Below are 22,808 nucleotides of genomic sequence, written 5' to 3'. Positions count from 1 at the left end.
ATGATCTAAGGAGTACTAGGAGAGTGATAGTTCCTCAAAGCTATAGTTAGGCAACTAACTTACCTACTGCTGCTGTAACACTGTGGCTCTGATCTCACTAGGAGAAATGATACACACTTGCCTTGCTTCAGGGACTTACATTCACTTTCTACTACTACTCCTCACTCAGTTTTCCTTACTGAGGCAAGCCCTGTTGTGAGCTCTCAGAGCAGAAGCTGAGGGAAAGATATTGACATCATGAACACCGTTGACATACCAGGCACCGTGGTAAATGCTTGCTAGTTCATTGTTGAGACAAAGTAGCGTTGTTTGTTTGTTTGGAAACAAGCCAGCCTCGAAATTACTGCATAGATGAGGCTGGTCTGGAACTCTCTGTCTTTCTACCTCCACCTTCCAAGTGCTGAGATTACAGGGGTGTGGCTCCATAGCTGGCTGCATAGCAATTTTAAGAGGGTGTTGCAAGGATGACTGTGGGCTGGAGAGATGGCTCAGTGGTTAAGAGCCTCAGCCGCTTTTCCAGAAAATTGGAGTTCAATCCCAGCACCATAACTGCTAACGACATTCTGTAACTCCAGTTTCAGGGGCTCTGACATTCTCTTGTGGCCTAAATCAGCACTGCATGCATGTGGTGCACAGACATGCATGTAGGCAAATTACCTATATACGTAAGATAAAAACAATAGTTTTTTAATGAGTGGCCGCAAATACTTCAATGTACTTCCCATTAGAAGGGGCTCTCTGTCCCTTCTTCTGGGACCAAGTGGTCCTGTTCGTGAGGTCAGCTCTCTATATCTGTGGATTCCACACCTACAGATGGAAAACGTGTTTTTAAAATTGCACCAAGCCCGGGGATAGAGTGGCGGAGGGCTTGTTTAGCATACACAGTGCCCTGGGACTGAGATCCGGCACTGCAAAAGAAAAACTGTGCTGAGCGTGCACCAGCACTGTCTCCAGGTGTCACTCCCTGGTTCATATGGCATCCTCCTCGTCCTTGAACCCAGGGTCCTTCTTCCTCCCCCTTCTGAATACTGGGATTGCAGGCATAGTCCATGTCCCCTGCCTGTTCGACACTGTTGTATTAGGTAATAGTTGTAACCTAGAAATGACTTGAAGTCACGAGAGGGTTGTGTGAGCACATGCAAACACTGCTCTGTGTTATTCTAGTTACTTCTATTTATTGTTTTAAGGAGCACTTGCTGTGCAGCCCAGGCCAGCCTTACCCTCTTGGGCTACCCTGTTTTCTGCCAAATTTCCCAGCCTTGCTCACCCTGAAGGTTAGCCAGAGGAGTAGTGGTAGAGCACTGCATGGGAGCACTGCTCCAGAGGAGCACTACACCAGAGGAACACTGCACCAGAGGAGCACTGCACCAGAGGAGCACTGCACCAGAGGAGCACTGCACCAGAGGAGCACTGCAGTTCTGCCCAGCCCTTTCCCTGGCCCTCTGAGCTTCCTTTGTTCCTCTTTTGTTCTTCTCCTCCCTCTGCGCCTTACCATCCACTGCCTATGATTACACTGTAGTCTCTAATCCATGGCTCTCAAGGTTGATGGAGTTGCAGGGCCTTGGGTGGTCTCAAGACTGACCAGGACATTTCTCCAGCTCATAATTCCCTTAATCTTCCCCTCATATCTGCAGGGGATGCAGAAGGTCTAGTCAGATCAGACAGAGCCTGTATGCCTACTTGTATGCCAGACGGGTTCCTTTGGACCACCTGACATAGAAGAACACAGATAGAGGACTTCCTGGTACTATTGTGCGACTCTGTGTGTGTGTATGTGTGTGTGTGTGTGTGTGTATAAGTGTGTATATATGTGTGTGTGTGTGAGTAGGTGTGTGTATAGACTCCATGGGACTGTGTGCATAGACTCCATGAGACTGTGTGTGTGACTATGTGTGTGCATGTATATGTATGATTGTGTGTGTGTGTACATAAGTGTGTGCATATGTGTATGTGCGTGAGTAGGTATGTGCATGGATTCCATGGGACTGTGTGCGTGTGACTGTGTATGTGTCTATGTGTGTGACTCTGTGTGTGTGTATGTGTATATGAGTAGTTGTGTGTGAGTAAGTTCGTGTGTGCACATGCATGTGACATGAGTGTGATGTGATATATGCACATGTCAGTGCAGGGGTCCATGTTCATGGAGGCCAAAGGAAGATGTTTCTGTTCTGCTCTATTTCTCTGCACTTTCTTCTCTTGACACAGGTCTTCTCGCTGACCCTGGAGCTAGTCAGGAAACCGGCAAACCCCAGCAAACCCCAGCGAACCCCAGCAAACCCCAGCATAGCACTAGAGTGACTGACATAGACAACCACACCCAGCATCTGAAATAAACAAAAATGATTTTTTTCTAACTTGGGCTCTAGGGATTTGAACTCAAGTCTTTGTGTGTAAATACTGTTACCCACTGAGACATCTCCCTAGTCCTCTGTCTCAACAGCCTCCCCCACCCCCATTTTCCCCCCACTTAGTGCCTGGGGACCAAACTCAGGTTCTTGTGCCTACAAAGCAAACACTTTACTGACTGAGCCATCTCCCCGGCCCTCCCTACAACTTTTTAATAGATGTTAGTGTATATTATTTCACAACCCAGATCAGGACCAAAGGAACAGAAAGGTAGTGGACACTGGCCCAGCTCTACCACCTACTAGTCACGAGACCATGGTAGAGTCTTGATGCTTCTGACACTCTGCTTGTCTCCGTGGGACAGATAACTCCAGCTCTCGCAGTTCAAGGATGCCATGAAATACTCTCATTGACCACTGGTCATTTTCCACTTTTCAACTGCTCACAAGGACAATGGGCATGACCTCTTAGTGGCTTGTGAAAGAAAGGGTTGACACCTGGAAGACAACTTCTGACTTGTAGTTCCTGGCAAAATGGATCTCCCCTCCCCAAGAGCCGGGTCAAGTGACACCAGGATTTTCCTTTCCAAGCTGGAAGTTAGGGGCTGGCTCTGCTTGCCCTCACCTTCTGCAAATGTGAGTGGGAGCTTTCCAGGAGCAGTGGGTGGAACTGGATTTCTTCCACATTGCCTTAGCTCACAGGGTCTTAGTCCTTTGTTCTCTCAAACAAAGAAAGGGCCAACCCAGCTACACAAACAGAGACTTTCACCTGTGGAGGGTCCAGGTCCCTCCCTCTACAGCGGATGGCTTTGCTGAACAAATGGGAGAGCTGGAGGAATGACAGGAAGCAGGAGGGTGTGGGGTCTCCTGTCTGTCCAGCAATCACCCCAATCTCCTCCTCCTATTTCTGTTCCGCTTCATTCCTGTCATTTTTGACTGGGCCTGGGGAGGGGCTCTCCAGAAGTCTGGCAGCCTTCATCCTTCATCCCAACTATCTGCCCTGGCCCCAGAAAACAAACCTTTGGGATTAGGCCGGAGAGACACAGTACTGACAATATGTCAGGTACCTAGATATGAATGGCTACACACAGGCCCACAGAACACAGTTTATCCATTGGAAATGTTGGGGAATGCATCTTGGGAAGGAGGCAGCCTCCTCTTGCAGACCAAAGCCTTAAGGACTCAGTCTTTCTGTCTCTGAGTGCTCTTGTCTGGGGCCTAAGAGATTAAAATATCAGGGAAGATCTCCGACAAAATGAGCGGAACAGGCTTGTTCTACAGCCTTAGATGCCCCTACTTCCCCCCCTCTCTCCCCAGGAAAAATAAAAGCACAACAGGCAAGCAGTTAGAGATAGTGGGCACTACTTTGGTTGCTGAAACTACTGTGGCTCTCCCAACTTCCTGGCTGTGAACTGACATGATGCCCTTTGGGGAACCTACTGAGTTGCCTTCCTTGTTCCTCCCTAGCCCTAGCCGCTGTAGATGTGACTCATGCAGCTCTCAATGGATGTGCTTAGTACTTTCATGACCCCTGTCTGCTTCTCTGCTATGTCCGAGCTGTCTTTTTTATGGTTAGGACTCCGTGTGGAGAATGATCTGCCTTTCTGGGAGTCAGAGCAACCACAGACACCTTTGGACAGCATTTAGTCTGGAGTAAACTTAGCTGGAAGTTTGACTCCATGATCCTTCCTTGGGGGGATGACCTCTGTGATCAGAACGGATATTTTTAGTTTCCCGTGTGTGGTCAGAGGGTGAAACTAAGGGTGAGGCAGGCAGGAAGGAGAACGCCTCTCTCAGTGACACTCGGTAGAGCTGGGAGAGTGAGCGGCTCTGTGGCTGAGCCCCTGTCTAGCACGCAGGAAGCCCTTGCTCTGTTCCCAACACTCTTCAGTGCTCTGCCCCCAACACTCTTCAGTGACAGTAAAAAGTGATCCTGTTATGTCTGTCATTCAGGGATGGGAAAACAGAAGCCTCGAAGTATAAAGGACTCATCCACAGGCCTAGCAAAGGGAAAGAGACAAAATTGGAGGTTCTTACTTCCTGCCTTCTCCCCCTCTCCTTGTCCTCCTTCTTTCTACAAATGAAGAAATAGAATCCCATCATGGTAATAACAAGACTACACACACACACACACACACACACACACACACACACACACACACACAAACACACATATACACACACATACACACACACAAACACACATACACACAAACACACACACACACAAACACACATACACACACAAACACACACACAAACACACACACACATACACACACACAAACACACACACACACAAACACACACACACACACACACACACACACACACACACACACACACACACACGAGGAAAACAATGGCTCCCCCTCACCCCATGACATTAGAACTCAAGAAGCTGAGGCAAGAGGATTCTGAGTTTCAGGCTAGCCTGGGCTAAATAATGTGACTTTGTTTAAAATAAACAAACAAAAACAAAACAAACCCTGGCATGACTGCTCCTAGCCTGTACTCCTAGCCCTCAGGAAGCAGAGGCAGAGGCAGGAGGATTGACACGAGTTTGAGGTCACCCTTGGTTAGTTAGTTCTACAGCATGAGGTCCTACTTCAATTTTCTTCTCCCTCAGAAAAAGTTCAGAATCAGCAAAGCTGGGCTGGCCCAAGTTAATCCCCCAGCAGGCTTTGTGGACTGAATTTGGAGAATTAGATAGTAGGTCCTATCTTCTCTCTCTCTCTCTCTCTCTCTCTCTCTCTCTCTCTCTCTCTCTCTCTTCTCTCTTCTCTCTCTCATCCCGATTGCTTGGTCTCCTCTTAGTCTACCCCAGAGCAGCACAGCCACATCTGAAATCCAAAGCTTGTTCATTCCTGAGCTTGGGCCCTCAAAGCAGCGCTTCCCGGCTGGCTGTGATATCCCAAAGCCTCAGTAAGCCCACACCCCAGGCTTACTGTGCAGGCTGATTTGCATGAGTGAGCCACAAACAGCCAAGATTCCTGACACCCACCCGGAGCACTTCCAAACACACTCAGGAATTCCACCCCGAGCAACTGCAGCTTCCGACTGCAGATCCACACACTGGGCAAATGCCTGTCTGGATTCTTTACCACTTCTGCTGGAAATTCCGAGGCCAGATGTCTCTCTCCAGCAAGCCACCGTGAACTCTAGAAGGTTTAAGCCTCTGTATGATACGTTTGCTAATTTACTAGACCAATTACCAGAAGGTTAGGGTGGTCAGTCAGAAGTATAGCAGCAGAGTTCCCAGGCTGACTGCAGCCAGACGGTACTGAAGGCATGATCCCTGTTCATACGGCCCTGTCAATCACCAAGGGAGGAGGGTCAGCACCCGTCCCGCTCTGTTTAACGACTACTTTCAACTATGCTCACCGTGTTCTCGGTTGGCGTTTCATTGTGCAGGAAGTGTCAGCGATACGTGTGCTCGCAGAGGCAGCTGGCGCGGCAGGCCTGGACGGTAATTTACAGCCACAACTAAAATCAAAGTCACCTAGACGTGGAGCTTGTAGGAGATGACTGAGGCTAGTGGTCTCCTCCGACGTGAAACCTGGTGCCTCAGGCTCTCCTGGGACGGAGCCTGGGTGTGTTAATGTGTTTGTTTGTTTGTTTGTTTGTTTGTTTAGAAAGCATCTTAGAGGTTCCACCTTCTTACTTCTGCTCTTTTCTCTTAACTGCTGATAATGGTTTGGGGGGGGGTGTCATTGTAATAAGCACTAGCATTTGTAATGACCTTCAAATAAGTGGGGATGGGAGCGTTGGCGGCCTATATGACGCATCCAATCCTGTTCTCGGCTCTAGAGCAGGAATTCTCCTGCCTATATTGTAATTGAGGCAACTGAAGGCCAGAAGACTTTAAGCCAATTGTCTAAGTTACTAAGTACAGACCTACTTGAAAATCCATCATTCCTGGGACTCGGAATTTAGCAAAATAAATCACTTAGCTTAGCGGAGTAGCAGAAACACCTGTGGGTACTTTTCTTCCAGAGAAAAAGTCCCACCCTGTCCCTTCCTTGTATATCCCTTGGGTCTCAGTATTTCTGGAGGGGCTTTCCCTACCTGTCTCTGACCCTGGTCAGCTCTCAGTCTGTCACTCACAGGGCCTCATACTGTGCTGTAAGCATCTGTCTACTTCTCTGTCTACATTCCTCTTCAGACGATGTCCTCTCACATCATTAGGCACCTGACTTATACCCACACTCAACTCATGTCTATGAATGGACTGATAGATGGACAGATAGATGGAGGGATGGATAAATGCCTGTGGACTGGATTAACGCACAAGGAACCGAAGCAAGACGATGAGGATGTGACTAAAACGCCTAGAATTCTTAGAAAGAAGAATTACTTAACAAGTGGTAGGCTCTGCGAAGCAGTGCCTGACTGGCAACAAGTACACTTCACGGTGTGAGTACACAAGGTCTCTGACATTTCTAGGGGAGCATTCCGGTTACCTACAAATGAGTGACGGCTCATGCTCTGGGACAACGCTCATAACAGTACCACTTTAGATGTTTGTCTTAATACAAGTTTCATGATGCCAAACCCAGCCTTGGACTTGATATGTTTCAAGGATGGACTTCTGGTCCTCCTGCCTCCACCTCTCAAGTGTTGGGATTGTAGGAAAGCACCCCTGTACCCATCCGTGCAGAGCTGGGATGGAGCGCAAGGTCATGCATGCTGCATAAGTGTTCTCCGCTCACTGAGCTGTGTCCCAGTCCCAACTTGGATGTCTGTGATCCTTTTTCCTCAAAGGGATTGGATCACCCAGTGAAGGCAAGTTCATCATCTCCCACTCTGAGGAACCTGCTCAAGCAGCTGGTGTCCCATGAGTCTGGGAGGAGAGAGGCCACAGGGTGTGATGAAGAGCACTGCATGCTGAGGCCGGAGGCTCTCTCTCCCTGTTGCCCCTCAGTGGCTCGTTCACACAAAGAGAAAAGGGTTTTGAAGTATGGCAGGCCTTCAAGAACAACGTGGGCCATCTCAGAGAACAAAGAAAGCAATAACAGCATAGCAGGAGTAGGCACGCAGCCTAAGTGCCGAGAGCGGGCACAGAAAGAGGGCCATGCATGCAAGAAGGAAGCTCCTTGCACTGATTGGCCTTGGTCTAGGACGTGGACTTGTATCGAAGGGAAGCCTTGTGATAGGATGACAGGCAAGTCTTTAAGAGCAATAAGAAGTTTACTAAGGATACTCCCAACAGGAACTTCCTCGGTGGGATGCTTGCCTGATGCACAAAGCCCTGGGTTTCATCCCCAGTACCACCTAAACCAGGTGTGGTGCATAGCTGTAAAATCCCAGAGAGGTAGACGCCAGAGGACTGGAAGTTAGAAGTTATCCTGGCTATGTTTGGAGTTTAAGGCCAGGCTAGACTATATGAGACCCTCTCTCAAAAATGAGAGGGGGAGTGGAATTCCAAACCCTTTAGGAACACACGTATGTGCACATGCATATACATGCACACCTCACCTTGTGTAGTCTTCATCCCTATCTCTCTGTCTTTCACACAGTATGCATGGTGTCTGACATGAAATTAAATCCATTTTGAAGACCAGAGAGAAGATCAGTCCTCCCCCTACGCAGCAGAGCACCCCCGCCTCCATTAACACTTCATTAAGACACCCTAAGTTCCTTGGCACTTGTGTGAGGATACTGAAGGGAATAGACCTCCTCTGCTTCAACAAAGCACTACTGGTATTTAAGACCAACAAGTTCAAGGATATTTGGTGGCTGTGCGTCTATTCAGAATGGCACTTTTATCTAAGGCCATAAAGTGGTGAGTTTCCTATGCAGAGCTGGGAGTGTGCGTTGGACAGGTGGCGCGTGGAGGGATATCGTTGGGGAGCTTTGATTATGGCCACGGAGCCGCAGGAGAGACTAGGAGTCACCTTTGGGTCACACACTACGTCTGGACTGCTGAATCCCAAAGCAGCCTCGGGGAAATGCGAAGACGAAGTGTTGCTGAGCTCGAGCAAGGACATGAGAGGAAAGCAAACTGCTCCTGATGGGCGTGTGTCACCGAAGCAGCCCACGGCGAGGACAGGCGGACCACTTGCTGCTGAGCTTCCAAAGCCTGCAGTGCTTAGGGCATCAGACTTCTGGGGCGGTGGAAAGATTCCTATTTGCGTAAAAATATACCCTGGGCACCAGTCTCCACAGTTTGGCCATAACTTCAAACTTGTCTCCCATTTTGGCTGTGTAGGGGAAAGTTCAATATTAGCTCCAAACTGGGAGAATGCACGTCTAGTGTGTATGTGTGCGTCCGTGCATGCATGTACACGTATGTGTGCACGTATATGCACGTGCATTCATGTATATGTGTGCGCGAGTAAGTGTATATATGTAGAGGGTGGTTCTGATGCTTTGATCGGGAATCTATGTTTACCAATGCTGAAGGTTCTTGCGCTGCGATTGGATTTTGATCTATCAATAAAGATGCCAGTAGCCAATGGCTGATCACGGGGCGGGACACTGAGAACTGTGCGAGTAGGATGCAGAGAGAGAAGACGGAGAGAGGAGAAGGGGATACAGTAGTGGAGGAGATAAAGCCAACCAGCCATGTGAGATTTTAGTGGCCACTTACCTGACTGGACATGGGGTAGCAGGGGGTAGGATTTAGGAGCACCCAGTCATTGAGTTAGACAGGGCAGCATTTAAAGAATAACCGGTGTGTGTGTGTGTGTGTGTGTGTGTGTGTGTGTGTGTGTGTGTGTGTGTGTGTGTGTGTGTGTGTGTTTTCTGTTTACAGACCTGAGGTAGCTTCTGGGCAACTATGCGTGTGGGGCCAGCCAGGAACAAAAGGTGGTGTAGATAAAACTGCATACTATGGGCTGGAGAGGTGGCTCAGCAGTTAAGAGCATTGACTGCTCTTCCAGAGGTCCTGAGTTCAATTCCAAGCAACCACATGGTGACTCACAACCATCTGTAATGGGATCCGATGCCCTCTTCTGGTGTGTTTGAAGAGAGTGACAGTGAACTCGCATACATAAAATAAATGATAAACTAAATCTTTAAAAAAACAAAACAAAGCAACAACAACAACCCCCCCAAAAAACACTACATGCTACATACATGTATGTTTGTGTGCACGTATGTATGTGTACACGTATGTACATGTGCATGTAGGCTACAGATTGATGCTGACCATCTTCCTTTCTCTCTCTTGACATTGTTTCTTGAGACAGGGACTCTTTCTGAACCTAGAGTTCGCCAACTGGTTAGACAGCAAACACCCAGGATTCTCCTGGGCAGGGAAGAAGGAAGAGAGAGGGAGAGGGAAAGGGAGAGGGAGAGGGAGAGGGAGAGGGAGAGGGAGAGGGAGAGGGAGGGAGAGGGAGAGGGAGAGGGAGAGGGAGAGGGAGGGAGAGGGAGAGGGAGAGGGAGAGGGAGAGGGAGAGGGAGAGGGACAGATGGAGGGAGGGAGGGAGGGAGGGAGGGAGGGAGGGAGGGAGGGAGGAGTAAAACAAAGATGGCTTCCAGATTCAACCAACCAGTATGGCAACCTATCCCTACAGGGCAAGATTGGGGGAGAACCAAACTGTATGGGGTTAGGAGAGGAAAATGCTCCTGGGAGACCCGCCTGGGGCTCCGGTCTGTCACTCTGCTGAGCCTTTCCCTGAGGGAAGCCAGGCAGAGCAGACCCAGAACAGCAGCACACTGACCTAGGCCAGGGGCCAGTTCCCAGCTCAGGTCTTTCCTTGCTTCTCAAATAGCAGCGTTTAATGAGGTAAAACATCAGATTACAACGATTCTTTTTTTTTTTTTTAATGAGAATTCAAGGAAGTTCCTGGGCTAGTGTAGAAGTATGAAAGTATTTAACCTCTGCTCAGCAGTCTGCCCTTTATTAACATTTCCCCGTCTCCGGTTGCTCACAAACTGCACTTTCCCAAGCGGCTTCACCATTTGGCGTTTGGATCTGGTTATAGCCAGACGGTGCGTATCACCATGACAGCGCACAAATCAGTCGGGAGTTTGATTTAAGGACCCGTGTTTGAGGCAAGGAGTGTTTGTGGGAAGGAAGAAGGTCACTCCTCTTGGAGTGACATGTTGGGTACCAGGGCAGCAGGCCCCGTGTACAACGACCAATCGTTTGAGGGAGACCCTTCTTTCTGACTCAGCGTTGCTGGTCCAGGATGTCCTCCAAGAGTGCTGCTGGTTACCAGATCTTTCTCCTTCTTTTTCTCCTTCTCTTCTTCCCCCTTCCTTTTTTCTTTTCTCTTTTTAAAGTTGGGCTTTCATGCACCCTACTGTGACTTCTAGCTTCCTGTGTACTGAGTGGAAGGTGACTTTGACCTCTTTGTTCCTCTGCCCTTCTTTACCTGCAGGGTTGCTGAGATTCCAAGCGTGTCAGTGCAGGGCTGGATATAGGAGCGTGTAAGCAATCTCTCTGCCACCTGATCCCAGGCCTGAAGAGCAAGTGGCCTTTGAGACATGGGAACCACAGGATGAACCTTGAGTTCCCAGGGTTGGATCTCAACGGCTGTTTCGGAAACTGAGGAGATACTGGGAATAGCCCTAGGCCTGGGGGAAAACACGACCTCTGAGGACCTGGAGGGATTTGTTCGGTTCTGGTCTCTGCTCTGGGATTGCAGCATCCATGTGACCAGAGAACTTCCGGTTTTCCCAAAGCCTCTGAGCCGTGCTGAGCACCTATGTTGGGCCTACTGCATAGCCACATGGAGCTCCATCAACCCCAAGGAAGGCAGCGCTTGGGACCACATTAGTAGACATTAATTAATAGGCTTGTAGACAGGCCTTGGAGCACAGTGACGACTCTCTGGCTAGATATAACTGGACTATTCTGCCACCGTCATTCAGCGTAAGAGCAAAACCCCTAAAGTATCCTGGATTCTCCATAAAGTAGAGGGTTTTTTTAACCAGGTCACAGAGGTGTTGAAGAGAAACCCGCCCAGAAAACTCAGGGGTCAGCAGAACCCAAAGTCACCAAGGACAGTTGGCAGTGGCTTCCTGCCAGCTGGTCCTCTGAGGCTCCCCTAGTACGCTACAGGCGTTCTTCTCCTGGCCCAGAGTGCTTTGCGGTTTGCAGCGACCTAACTCCTGACTCTTCCTTCCTGGAAGGAAGTAGAGCTACTGACTGCCTCAGTCTTGAAGTTTTCTACTTGGAAGAACCCCATTGTACCACTGATTAGTCTGGGAACTCGGTTTCTGTTTTGTTTGTTTCAACACTGTGGTACTTTAGAGCACGGGTTTCCAAGAAGCCAACTCTGAAATCTAATTTCACCACTTGGTTTGGGCCTTGGGGTGAGTGTGTTACTAACTTCTCTATGCCTCAGTTTCCTTAGCTGTGCTGAGGACCGGTTTACACCTCCTGCCTCCAGGTCCTTTTTGAGAAGCCATCAGGCTGGTACTGGTGGACTGCCCTGAGGGCTGCCCAGAGGTGCTGCGTCCAGTGTGGATGTGTAGTCTCCGTCTGGCCTATGCTCTCTCTGTGACTGCTCCGTGAGCCACAGAGAAGCGATGACTTGACCACATGCCATACCCTGCAGGGGTTTAACAGACACCAGCGAAGGCAGAAATCGTTCGAGGAAACAATACGCAGAGCTCCCGTCAATGAAGCTATAGAGTGGGCAGCTCTTGACTTGCACTCTGTGGCCTTAGAGGGTCGCAGGAGAAAACGTAAAACAGAGGGTGGCACTGGTTGCTGGGAGAAGATGACGGGGACTATTTGTTGGTGAGGAAGTGACATTCGTGGGCTTACATGTACGCTGGTGTGGATGTGGAGGTCAGAGGACAGCAGTCAGAATCCATTCTTTTCTGCCATGTAGGTCCCAGGAATAAAGCTCAGGTCACCAGGCTTGACTGTCAAAACCTTTAACCACCAAGAAATCTTGTTGACCCCTAGACCAGTCCTTTTCAAAGATCCTAGGCGGGTGTGGTGGTGCACACCTTTAATCCCAGCACTCAGGAAGCAGAGACAGGCAGATCTCTGAGATTGAGGACAGCCTGGTCTATGGAGCGAGTTCCAGGACAGCCGGAGATACACAGAGAAACCCTATCCTGAGCCCAAAACGCAACACACACACACACACACACACACACACACACACACACACACACACACACACCAAGAGGTAGAGAAGAGAGAAGATGAAACTCTGAGGTTCTGACTATGGACACAGCTGTGACATTTTGTCAGACTACATAAGAAACCAGGATGATGAGACAAGGCTGTCATACTGCTCCAGAGTCCAGCCATGCCATGGCTGCTTGGTGTGGCTTCTCTCTATCAGGTGAAGACTCCAAAGAGTGCAGTCCACTCACTAAATCTGTCACTGAACAGGGAGCTCTTATGCTGTCTAGGTGTTTTACAATGACTGAGCCAGGCCAGCAGAGACCGTAGTGGGTTCTCTTGCCTGTATATTCTGCAGAACCCTTTAACAGCCTAGTGAGTCAGGCACGGGAGTTTATTACTGAAGATCTCATGCAGTAGACAGAAGACAAGACTCCAAGCTGAGCATGGTGCTGCCCACTTGTCTCTTAATTTTTTAATATTGCACTTCTATTAATTCTTTTAAGAACTCGTGCCCACTCCAAACTTTATATTATGGTCTTCTTCCTCCCTGCCCCTCCACGTTTTTTGTCTTTGATGCCCCACTAAGTGTAGCATGTGCTGCCTTATATAATTGTAGCTGCTGCGCTGTTGACTCATCAGGACCACTTAATGAAAACCAACTCTTTCTCCCCCAGAAGCCATCATCTGTCAATAGTTCCTCAACTAGTGGTGTCTAGGAGCCCCTCTCTCCTCCATGCTAAAATGTTCTCTCACCTGATCTTAAGCGGGTCTCATGCAGGCAGCTACAGTTTGTGTGCGTGTCAGCAATGGTCCTGTCATATCCGGAAGACACAGTTGCCCCTCTGGTTCTCCTGACCTCTGGCTCCAGCTCCTTTTTCTTCAATGGTCCCTGAGCCTTGTGGGGTGGGGCACAGTTGATATAAATGGTTGATATATATGTTCATGCAGGACTTAAAAACTTGTAATCCAGGTACTCAGGAGGCAGGATCATGAGTTTGAGACTAGCCTAGGCTACATAGTAGAGCTTTAGCATCAGGGTGTGGGAGTTGGGAGTGACTGGGTGGGAATGCTAGCTGAGCTGCTGAGAGGAAGAGGGACCCATCCTAGGTCACTCAGCTGCAGTTTCACTCTTCTTCATTACTGTGGATCATTGACATTTGATTTGCCCTTGCCTTTGTTAGCCCTGCAACAAGTCCCTGGAAGGCAGGTCTGATTCTGAAATATCTCTCTCTCTCTCTCTCTCTCTCTCTCTCTCTCTCTCTCTCTCTCTCTCTCTCTGTCTGTCCTCTTTCCTATTGCATTACCTGCAATTTAGGCAGTGGTGTGCAAACACTTGTTTAAAATAAACAGCTCTAGAGGAATTCTAGAGGAATTCTAGAGCTTGCCAATTTCTGAAGTGTAAAGACATCAGGGCCAATTCTGACTGAGCCCTGTGACAAAATCTCTGGAATTTAATAATTGACCCTATAAGCCAGCACACGCTGAATGCCTCACACCACTGTCTTCAGATGCTCTGAAGACTCAGAGGAGACTCAGGGAGACTCAGACAGGTGAGCTCGGTGGTAATGTTGCCCTGCCTTCATCAAAGATCACCAGTTCCTACTCAATGGAAGGTGGGGTTTACAGGGCGTGCTGTCTCCTGGGCCTACTTCCAGAGGTCTGCTGGTGTTGGCTTGAGATGCCAGGTGCTGACAGGGGACAAGGGAGGGAGGGAGGGAGGAGAGAGAGAGAGAGAGAGAGAGAGAGAGAGAGAGAGAGAGAGAGAAACCAAGAGGAAGACAGGTAGACAGGAGAACAGAAAGAAGACAGAAAACAAGGGAGGAAGGACTGAGAGAGGCAGGCAAGAGAAAGGAATGGAGAAAGGAAGGAAGGAAGGAAGGAAGGGAGGGAGGGAGGGAGAGAGAGAGGGAGAGAGGAGGGATGGAGAGGGGGGAGGAAAGAGAAGAGGAAGGAAGAAAAGGGGAAGAGAGGAGAAGAGAAAGGAAGGAAAGGAAAGGGAAGGGAAGGGAAAAACAGGGAAGGGAAGAGGAAGAGGAAGAGGAAGAAGAAGAAGAGGAAGAAGGGAAGGGAAGGGAAGGGAAGGGAAGGGAAGGGAAGGGAAGGGAAGGGAAGGGAAGGGAAGGGAAGGGAAGGGAAGGGAAGGGAAGGGAAGGGAAGAAGAGGTGCTATGTGTACTGAGTGCAAGGTGGATAGTAGGCGATTTTTATCACAATGCTAGAAGGTAGAGGCAGACTCTGAGTTTAAGGCCAGCCTGGTCTACATAGTTGCAGTCTAACCAAGACTCATAAAGAAACTTTGTATTCAAAAACAAACAAAAACCTAACAAGTAACTGGAACTGCACAGACACAGAGGACTGAGTTCTTTAGAGGACTCAGTAATATATCACCCCAGTATCATCCTGAGACTCTCCCCCAAAGAGTGAGGAAGCAGAGACAGACATCCATCAGCTGCTACCCTCTCTCTGGTAGGCGAAGTCCAGGACACTGATCGCTTGGCTCAAGGTGGGGACAAGCTGCCTTGACCCTAGGTCTTACATCTTAAAGTAGAGAGAGGCCCTCAGTGCTGGATGAAGGAGAGTGTCAGCAGATACCCAGTACTCTGGGTGAACCGCAAAGTGAACCAGGGCAGTATAGATGGGTGTGCATGTCTGAGGTCACATTTCCACAAGGTCCTGGTAAGGATTGGAGAAGCCCAAGTGGGATTCAAACACTTCTTTCCAGTGCCACCAGAGAAGAACAAGTAAGAAGACCCCTTCCTAGATCTTGGAAGTGCAATGTGTAGTCTGGTGACAAAGAGTGGGGGTCAGAACTGGGCCCCAGGCTTCCCGATGACTGAATTCAGTGGATGAAGCTCACGCTTTGCTTTGAGAAAGACAGTGACCCTGGTGGATATGGTGACCTGCTCACAGGTGTGATTTAGCTGCCCAAGGCATCTCTGCTTGGGCCACATTTATTTCTTAAAAAAAAAAAAAAAAAAACCCAGTCTCTTTATCTGAAAGCCTAAATCCAGAAGCTAGAACAATAAGCCAGCAGAAGCAGCAAAGCCCACAAAAGCCACACGGGAGGGAAATGAACTAAGAACACAGTCCTTCCCCAGGCCACCCAAGCCTCTTTTGAAGTGTACAGAATAACAAAATATCCAAAACAAAACAAAACAAAACAAAACAAAAAAACTCATGCACAGAAACCAACAGAAGCCAGACTCTGCATTTCTCAGGGTTCCTTAGCCAATGGTGTCGCTGAGAGGTTTAAATGGCACTGTTTGTTTAAGAGCTGAGCAGGTGCTCTTCTGTGTCATTCACTGGGAACAAAGCACAGCCTGGCCTAGGCCACAGGGACAGCCATTAGCGAGAGAAGGAGGGAAGGCATGTGGGCCAACCTTTCAATGTGGAAAGGGTCTTGCTTTGTTTCCTTCTTCTCTCAAAGTAATTTCTTCTTGGCAAAGCTGCTGGGTTGACATATGACTAGACTATATCCAAATCAGAGAGAGAGAGAGAGAGAGAGAGAGAGAGAGAGAGAGAGAGAGAGAGAGAGAGACAGAGAGAGAGAGAGAGAGAGAGAGACAGAGACAGAGAGAGAGAGAGAGAGAGAGAGAGAGAGAGAGAGAGAGAGAGACAGAGAGAGACAGAGAGAGAGAATCTGAGGGAAACAATGAACAATGGACAGATGTTCCATGGCCCCTTGGCTTCTTTGACCTCCTTGCCCCGATGACCCCTCTGTCATTGTCCTCATCCACCCTCACCTGTGATGGCAGTTTGGTACTTTGAGCTCAGGCTGAGGAAGCCCACCTGGAGGGGATCTCAGAATGAGCCAGGCAACACTCCCTTTATGTTTGAATGAACAGGTGACAGGCCTGCAGAGCTCACCCAGAGACCATAGAAAGCTCTAACCCAGAGTTGATAGAAACGTCCACATGTACACAGAGCTGACCCTCACGCCAGCTTTTAGTCCCAGGTTGGATGCTTCCTGATAGTGAACTAACCCAGGTCCCATTAGTAATACGAGTTTCAGTTTCCTCACTGTGGACTAGATAGGACACTATCTACCTCCTGGGTTGTGTGTGGGGTTGGGGTGGAGAGGTCCCAAAAGTCAGACTGTGGTAGCAGTAGGATTCATAAGCCTCTTGATCTCAGTACCTTTGCTGCTCGTAAAAATCATGGAGCATACCAAAGATGCCAGAAAACTCTATAAAGTGAATCTTACTGACTACCAGATACCATAGATCCTATGAAAAATTCCATTTATACTTAAGGTACAAGTGGAGTCCTTGCCTACCATGAGTAATATCATGGGTTCAATCCATAGGTGACTGTGTGTGTGTGTGTGTATGTGTGTGGCAACTTTGAAAAGACAACCTTAATTCCAGAGAGGTTGTGTGGATTGAGTGAGCCCTTGTCTCCTTGAAGAGAAGGCAAAAACTGGGTGAAGAAAAGGACACTCTTAGCCAGCATGGGTTAACAGAAGGGTCATGGGTTAAGGAGAGGGGTTTTCTCTCTCTCTCTCTCTCTCTCTCTCTCTCTCTCTCTCTCTCTCTCTCTCTCTCTCTCTCTCTCTCTGGGAAGCTTTAGCGAGTCGGTGCGCTTAGTGCTTCCAAGAAGTCTTTGACTTTCTCTTAGTCTTTCCTGATGTTTTGTCCCCTGCATAGCCTCGTTGCCTGACATCTGGGGAAGAGAAAAGCTGCTGCACACCTCGTTGACCGAAGTCTGGGGAAGAGAAAAACTACTGCACAGTCTCGTTGATTGAAGCCTGGGGAAGAGAAAAGCTGCTACACAGCCTCATTGACTTCGGTCCAGAAAAGAGACCTGGCTCACTGGCTTTTCCCCTCACTGTCCCTCATCTGTAGGCTGGGCCCAAGAGCTGTCTGTGGTGAGCCAAGGCCATGGGCCTGCCTTCAGGCCTCTTTTGCTTCCACCTGTACCTCTGTTTTCTTCTTTCTAAACCGCAGGTTGACATCTGTCAAAAAAAAAAAATTGGTAGCCACCGAAGTCAGGGCCCACCTAGTCAGTCTTAACAACAGTGAGCAAGTCCATCCTCAGCTGCGCGGTGCTGTCAACAGCAAAGGGAAGGCTGGACCTGAAGTTGTCGCTGGAGATTAGATGCTGGGTGGAGACGGGCTGCAAGCCTCGGCAGGCACCAGCCAGGCAAGCAGCACCCTTCCAAAAACCAAGGGCGAGGGCAGGATGAGATGCTCAAACCAGCGCCTTGTCTTCTCGAAATGCTTTCGCGAGCCTTGTCTTCTCGCAATGCTTTCGCGAAGACTCGGCTACATCTTTACTGATCTAAGTGGTCAGCAATACCACGGGCAGTACTTACTTGCTTTAGGCTTTGCAGGCCTAAATAAGGGCTTTTTGCAGGATCACCACCAAGCAACTCCACTGCTGTAGTGGGGAAGGCGGCACCGGGCAGGAAGTCATTCAATGGGGGAATGTTTTCTAATCAACCTCGGAGCTGTGTTTCAAAGCCGGTGTCAGAAAAACACGGCCAGCGGGGAGGCATCACGTGCCACCCCACCCCACCCCCACGACAAGCACTGATCAGGCAACAACTCTGAAAAAGCAGTTTCAGCTCAGATCAATAATGAAGTATACGGGCTGTGACTAGGAAAGCAACTTGGGCGGGGTTACATAGCAAATAGTGACCAAAACAGAATGGAGACCCTGTGTGGACTGAATTCTAAAACAAACTTTGCAGGTCCCGATTTGTCTCGATGTCTCGATTTGCCACGAGCCTGAGAACACGCTTGGTTCTGGGACACTTAGCAGAGGGATCTTCAACATTCAGGATGAGACTTGAGGGTCCCCACCCCCTTCCTGGGACACCACAGAGAAGCCAGATGTCATTATAGCTGTTACCATGTAGACTCCATACCTTACAAAGAAGGAGGTGGTCAGAGCTGAAGGACAGGATGACTGGGCTAGAAGCATGGTTTGGCCAACAGCTTCCTGGCGCCCAGTTAAACTTTTGACTTTCCAAATTAGAGAAGTTGAAAGTTCTTCTGGGTCCCCCCCCCCTTTTTTTTAAAAGGGAAACATGTTTTGTTGTTAATTATTTACCAGAAATGGCTCTCCTCTCTCCCGCCCTAACCAGAATTATGTTCCCTTCCACTTTCTGCCTCCTAGCCCTTTAACACTGTATGCAGAACTGTCAGGGGTTTCTCCTTTCCGACCAAGGAAGGGTGCACATGCCAAGGGACAGAGCTAGTGGCAAGGCTATGTCCTGCCTACAGAGTTGCTTTCTCTCAGCTGCCTTGAATCTGATATGTGGTTTAGCCACCCAGTTCCTCCCGCCCAGTTCTTCTCTTATCTGAGGTATTTTATGGACTCTCTCCACAGAAGCTGCTTGGGTCAGGGTGGGGAAGATTCCTGATCCCATTGTCACAGAGGTTAAACATTAAATTGATCCGGTTTCCTCCCTACCCCCAGCCTGTCACCTTTAAACCCCCTTTTGGGCACACCTCCCGACTGAGGCAGGAGGTGCTAATGGTCTGATTTACACCTGTGTAAAGCCGGGAGCAGCTCCAAGAAGCCTAACAGTGTGCAACCAAGGCTAGGGCGTGGAGGCCACCAGGGAGACCTACCTACAGCAAGTCCCAGGACAGAGGCATCCATCACAGCTCTAATCATAAACCCTGTCAGCAGTTTCCAAGCAGCAGGGAAGGAGTTAAGAGAGGTACCTCTCCACACAGCTCCCAGGGCACAGGGCTTAGCCCAGGATCATGTATAATTGATACCATCAGTCTCATCTATACCCATTCCCCATGCAGATAATGAGGGAACATCCTAGCTGAGGCCAGGGCTCAGCATCCTAGGTGGGGATCATTCTCCAAGCATTTCTTTCAGAATAGGGGGGCAACGGGGTGCTCTGCAGGATCCAGTGGTAGAAGAGGGGCAGCCATAGATGTTCTGGACACCCCAGTTGGTTTCCAGTCAGACTGATGGGGGCTGTTTCTTTTTCATAATCTCCTGGTATGCTGTGTGACCTTGAGATGGTCAACCTACCTTCCTCAGCTCAGTTTCCAGACTCACAACCTGTTCCCCTCCAACCACCCCCATCAATGTGTATGTGTGGGAGGGCTGTAACAGTCCCATCACTTCCGGGGTGTTAGGAAGGTTACGTGAGCTTCTACATGCTGTACAAAGTATCTCAGTAAAATGTTTAATTAAGAATATTTTCACTTGGGTAGGATGTGGCTCGGTTTGCAGATCACTTACCTACTGAGCAGGGAACCCTGAATCTGACCCTCTGCACCACAGAAACCAAGCTCAGGGGTACAGACCTGTGATTTCAGCCCCTCGGAGGTGGAGGCAGGAGAGTTACAAGTTAAAGCGATGTGAGCTGGTGAGATGGTTCAGTGGCTAAAAGCACTTACTTGCTTTTTGCAGAGAACTTAGGTTCCATTCCCAGAAGCTACAGGACAGCTCACAGCCGTCCACAATTTCACAATTTCCATTCAGAGGATCTGAAGCATTCTTCGGACACTTGAGTGGTGTCCCTATATACATCCAAGCAAACACACACACACACACACACACACACACACACACACACACACACAAGCACACACACACACACACACACACACACACACACACACACAATTAAACTCAAAGCAGGTCATATTTGCCCTCACATAGCATCTGAGGCCAGCCTGGGCATGATAACCCTGTTTTAAAAATTAATTGACACACTATCATACATATTTATGGGTACGGTTTGATATTTTGATACATAGATACAGTGTTTTCGACAACACCCTCCAAATATTTCTAGGGGGATGCCCTAAACAGAAATAAGATGATAATATCTCAGGGAGAAAAATGAAATTACGAACAAACAAAGAAACAAAGAAACCAACACACAAAACCTGACAGAGATTCTCCACCACCAGTGGGGTGGCTTGGGCTAGCCGTTAGATCAAGCTCGCTAAGTTCTTCCTCCCCTCCCCTGTGGGCTGCAGGTAAGCTTTCAGAGCAGTAAGGAATGAGGGAACGTTGGAACCCATAATCTCTTTACGCGAGGGCTAATTTCAGTTGTCAGCACCACAGGGCTAAGAGATGCCTGGATAGCTCTGGGTGTGTCAACAGGAGCTGGTCTCCAGAGCAACCTAGACTGAGTCAGAGATTAGGAATGAATGTAGTGTTCTCCAATCTTCTGAGGCCGAAGGTGCCAACAGGACGGAGGAAGAGTCCATTTGCTCCTTTGTCATCCATTTTCTCCAGGGATTGAGATCGGATGTGGTGACTCTCGGGCTTTTGATGTTAGACTGAGGCTAGCGTGTGTGTTCTCTAGTTCTCGGGTCTTGAGTTTAGGCTTGATGATGTCAGCCTTCCCAGTTCTCCAGTTCGCAGGGCAGGATGGGAGATTTCTGGGCCCCTGTAATCAGGGGTGCAGGTCGCTCCCCTCCTTCCCATGTTTCTCCTCCTTCTGCCCCTACTCCCTTTCCTTGTAGGATGCATCCTACAAATGCGGAGGCCTGTTAGCGACCTCAGGACAACTCAGGCCGCCGTTCTAGTCATTGCAAAGAGAATTCTCCAGGGCGGAGAGCTGCATCTCTGTATCACCATCGACTCCTTGCCAAGGCCGGCACCGATCTATAACTACATCAGAACCAGGCCTGGGTCTAGAAGGCTATTGTCTCTGCTGAGAGCCTACTAGAGAGTCATAGGAGGAACAGACCTGGGTCTTCTCTTGCCTTTGCCTGCCCTGCAGTGTGGTTGTGGAAGTGGTTCTGGACTATTCTCAATAGATGACCGCTGAATGAATGAATGAATGAATGAATGAATGAATGAATGAATGGAGTGAGTGAATGCATATTTGCTGTTACCAACTCAGTTCCTCCAGAATTATCTGTTACCTACAGTTGCTCTATTATTTTTTTTTTCTTTTCTTTTTATCGGAGCTGGGGATCGAACCCAGGGCCTTGTGCTTGTTAGGCAAGCGCTCTACCGCTGAGCTAAATCCCCAACCCCTAGTTGCTCTATTATTATACAAGCCCTTTTTTCTACTTTAGAAGAATTATGTTTGTGGCCACCGTGACAATTATTACCCAACGGCAAGGGCTTCTGGGAAGCATGATGCAGCTGACACTCAGGGGCATGGAGACAAGCTATCACATTTTTAAAAAGACCATCAATATTCTGACACTTGATGGGGCTCTGTCCCCTCCTTTTCTATCTGAGCAAAGGAGTGACTGCATTGACTCGCAGGATATGACATAAAGGAAGCCTCTCCACACCACTACCTTGCTCTCTTGTGCTCCCTTTGGACACTGCCATCTCAGTCCCAGTCAGTCACAGAAACCAGTCACATGGCTTCTGACTGAAAGGGCTTCTGGGAAGCCTGGTGCAGCTGACACTCGGGAGCATGGAGACAAGATATGGCAGTCATCAGTGTGTTATCAGCTAGATGAAGCACGTCTTACATCCAACCCAACAGCTCAATAGAGAGAAGCTCCTGGGGTCACTGTGACCATATGTGTTACTGCCTCTCTCTGCCTGCTATGGAGGGCAATAGAACACCCCAGCACAGTATGAAGGACTGGCCAATAACCCCAGCCCTCCAGAGGCGGAGGCAGAAGGATGGCTGGATTTGAGGCCTGCCTGGTCTAAGCAGTGGGTTCTGGGCCAACCAAGGCTACCTAGCGAGACTCTGTCTCAGAAAGCAGAGGACTGCGATGGAGCTCAGTTGGTAGCGTGTGCTTGCCCAGCCTGCACAGAGCCCTGGGTCCAATCCCAGCCATGCTCTACATCGTCTGTAACATTCACCCTTAGGAAGTAAAGGCAGAAGCTCAAGGATGTGCTCAGCCACGTGGAAAATACAGGGCAGGCCTGGGATAGATAACATCTCAGAGAGAGAGAGGGAGGGGAGGGGAGGGAGGGAGGGAGGGAGAGAGAGAGAGAGAGAGAGAGAGAGAGAGAGAGAGAGAGAGAGAGAGAGAGAACACTAGTTTGATTTTACCACGGGGACTGGATTAGGATCCAGTGCTTCCAATACAAAGAAAAATGTGATTAGTGGCCAGAAACAACGTTTGCTTTAAGGGACCAGAGAAGCCATTTGGAGAACGTGACATCTGGTTTCATTATGGTGCTTCCAAAAGGTGAGGTGGCAGGAGAAGGCACTTCCAGGGAAGAAGCCAGCATGAAAGAGTGGGACAGGAACAGATGGGGACAGCAAATGGCTTACATGGGACACTGAATAAAGTGGGTTGTCCAGCAGGAACCAAAACGGGAGGCTTGTGTGCTTATGAGCAAGGCTGGCTTCATTCTGCAGGCACTGGGAGCCAGCACTGGCTTAAGGCTCAAAGTGGCATGATCGTGGACTGCAGACAAGCTTCCGGACACTGTCACTCCGTTCTGATGACATCCAGCAGAGCAGCTTCTGTATCTGTTACAGATGGTAGAAATAAAAGGAGAAACGCTCGC

General features: G+C 49.1%; 1 non-coding gene across 1 annotated transcript; it reads right to left on the bottom strand.

Moving 5' to 3' along the window:
• Nucleotides 1–21,278: 21,278 nt before the first annotated feature.
• Nucleotides 21,279–21,353, bottom strand: Trnav-aac8 (transfer RNA valine (anticodon AAC) 8). The gene has a single exon. It is a non-coding gene; the product is annotated as a tRNA-Val (tRNA).
• Between the last annotated feature and the right edge of the window lie 1,455 nt (nt 21,354–22,808).

This window comes from Rattus norvegicus, chromosome 1 (assembly GCF_021556685.1).
Source record: "Rattus norvegicus strain SHRSP/BbbUtx chromosome 1, alternate assembly SHRSP_T2T, whole genome shotgun sequence".
NCBI classification, from domain to species: domain Eukaryota; kingdom Metazoa; phylum Chordata; class Mammalia; order Rodentia; family Muridae; genus Rattus; species Rattus norvegicus.
Note: the sequence above shows the minus strand (reverse complement) of the source record. Positions and strands in the feature narration are given on the sequence as shown.